The 2,500-nt window shown below is 77.6% G+C and overlaps 1 non-coding gene across 1 annotated transcript; it reads left to right on the top strand.

Annotated features, from left to right (window-relative positions):
* Positions 1–1,844: 1,844 nt before the first annotated feature.
* On the top strand, positions 1,845–1,997 carry LOC138063159 (5.8S ribosomal RNA). Its single transcript, XR_011136753.1, has one exon. It is a non-coding gene; the product is annotated as a 5.8S ribosomal RNA (ribosomal RNA).
* The last annotated feature ends 503 nt before the right edge of the window (positions 1,998–2,500 follow it).

Below are 2,500 nucleotides of genomic sequence, written 5' to 3'. Positions count from 1 at the left end.
CGAGGCGACGTGTCGTGCCCGAGCGGGCGGCCCAAACCACGGCTCTCCTCCCGGGCGCAGCTGCCACCCGGCGCCGGGTTACTGAGGGAAACCCCGGGCCCCGGGAGGAGGACGAGGTCGTGGCGGTGGGTGTCGGGCGCACCCCGCGGGTGGACGCTCCGCCGAGGGGCGCTGGAGCCGGCTGGCGGGTGCCGGGTTCCCCTCCGCGCCCCGCCTCGTCGCTGCCGCTGAGGCTGCCGCCGTCGCCGCGAGGCGGCGGTGGCCCGGCGGCGGGCGGCGGCGGGGGAGGCACCCCCGCGGGGATTTCAGGTCGTTTCCCTCACCCCAGGGCCAGGTACCTAGCGTCCGCGCTTCTCCTGCCTCCCCTCGGTGACCCACCCGTGTGGTCCCGTGTGCCAGCGTGCTCCTCCCGGGCGCTGCGCTGCGCGTGCCGCACCGGCCGTGCCCTGCCGGCCTTCCACGCTTCCTCCTCCCCTCCCTTCCCCCCCCCCCCACACCGCTCCAGCCGCCCCACGCCGTGCCGTGTGGGGGCCGCGCTGCGAGTCGGCCGGGCCGGGGGCGGCGGGGGGCGGCGGGGGGGGGGGGCGCGCTGGGAGGAAGGAGGAGGGCCTCCGGCCACCGCGGCCGCCGGTAGCGGCCCCCCCGGGTAGGGATGGCCATGGGCCCCGGGCTCCGGGCCCGAGGGTTCTCGGTCGGAGAGCCGGGCGGGGGTTTAAAGACTCGGGCGGCCCGATGCGACCCGGGGGGCAGCCGGGCGTGCTGCCGGAGGGGCCGGGGGGTCGGCGCGCGCGGGCGCCGCACCCCCCCATGCCCGCCGGCGCGGCCCGTGCATGCCCCGCGGGCAGCCGGGACGGAGAGGGGTACCCTGCCCCCTCTCTCCGCGGTCTGGTCTCGGCGGAGAGACGCCGCGCGGTCGGCTTGCGCCGGCCTGCCTCGAACGCGCGACCCCGGCGCGAGCGCGTGCTCGCCGCCGGGACGGCGAGCCCCCACCGCGGGTGGTGCGGACGCCGAGCCCCAGCGCATCCCTTCTCCTCCCTGGCCGGTGCTCTCAGTCTCCCGCCGTGGCCGTCGGCGGCACCCTTCCTTCCCTCCCCCCCCGCCCTGCCCCGGCACTCCGCCATCCGGCGCGCCTGCCTCGCTCTGCCCGACCCGGCTTCGCTGGGCGGCAGGCGGGCGGCGGGCGGGCGGGCGGGGGCGGCCCCTCCCGGTCTCCGCGTGGAGGCGGGGAGAGCGGGCGCCGTTCCCCGTCCGTCCCGCCTCGCCCGTCTGCCTGCCGCCAGGCGTCTGCCCGCGGAAGGGACGGGCGAGTGTGTGGCGTCGCTCGGGAGGCTGCGTGTGTGCAGGCGGGTGTTGGGTGCCGTCTCCGGGGCGGCGGAGCTGGAGGCCGGTGAGGCGAGCGAAGGAGCTCGGAAGCGTGCGGCTGGCGGGTCGCGGGCGCGCGGGCAGCGGGTGGCGCCGCTCCCAGCGGCGGCCGGGCTCCGACGCCGGGGCTCCGCGGGGACCCACACCCCGGTCCCTGAGGCAGGTGGCGCGGCTGGCGCGCCGCTCCCTGCTGGGCCAGGCCGAGCCGGGCGCCTGGGCCGGACTCGAAGCGAGAAAGGGGTTGTCCCAGGTCGGGAGCGAGGGCTCCCCGCCCCTCTCGTTCGGGTCTGTTCTCCCCCCCCCCCCCCTTTTTTTTTCCCTCTGTGCTTGTACGGTCAGTGAGGCGTGCCCTCTCTCTCCGCTGTCCCTTGCTCAGCAGCCGGCGTCGGCGTGAGGAGGGAGGCAGAGCGGATGGGGGCCCTCAGGGGGCTGCGAAAGCTGCCCGGTCCCCCCGCGCGCGCGGTGGGGACCGAAACCGAGACAACTCTTAGCGGTGGATCACTCGGCTCGTGCGTCGATGAAGAACGCAGCTAGCTGCGAGAATTAATGTGAATTGCAGGACACATTGATCATCGACACTTCGAACGCACTTGCGGCCCCGGGTTCCTCCCGGGGCTACGCCTGTCTGAGCGTCGCTTGACGGTCAATCGTCACCCCCATTGCCGCGTTGGCGCAGCGGTGTGCCGCCCCTCGGGGGGGGGCCGGGGGGGGCGGCGGCGGCGGCGAGTCGGTGGGGGGGCGGCGGCGGCGGTGAGTCGGCGGCGGCGGCGGAGCCGGGACCACCGGTGCGTGCACCGGTGGCCCCGGTCTTCCGGCTGGCCTGCCTGCCCGGCTCCGGCCGACCGTCCGCCTCCACCGTCCGCGGCCGGCGTGCCTTGCCCTGCCCTCCCTCCCCTCCGAGCCCGGTGGCCACCGCTGCCCTGCGCGGTGTGTGCGGTGTGGCGCGGCTGGGGCGCCTCGCAGGCCCGCGCCGCCGGGGAGAGGGGGTGCCTCTCCTCCCCGTGTGGGCCCGGGCCTTCGTCCCCCTAAGTGCAGACTCGGGAAACCCCCGCTCCCGGAGCGCCCGCTGTGCGGAGTTCGTCCCGCCGGGCCCCCAGGTTCGGTCGGTCGCGGTGGCCCGGCACCTGCCGCCGCCGCC

The sequence above is a fragment of the Struthio camelus genome, chromosome 31, assembly GCF_040807025.1.
Source record: "Struthio camelus isolate bStrCam1 chromosome 31, bStrCam1.hap1, whole genome shotgun sequence".
In the NCBI taxonomy this organism is placed as follows: domain Eukaryota; kingdom Metazoa; phylum Chordata; class Aves; order Struthioniformes; family Struthionidae; genus Struthio; species Struthio camelus.
The sequence above is the reverse complement of the archived record's forward strand: the minus strand, read 5'-3'. Positions and strand labels throughout refer to the sequence as shown.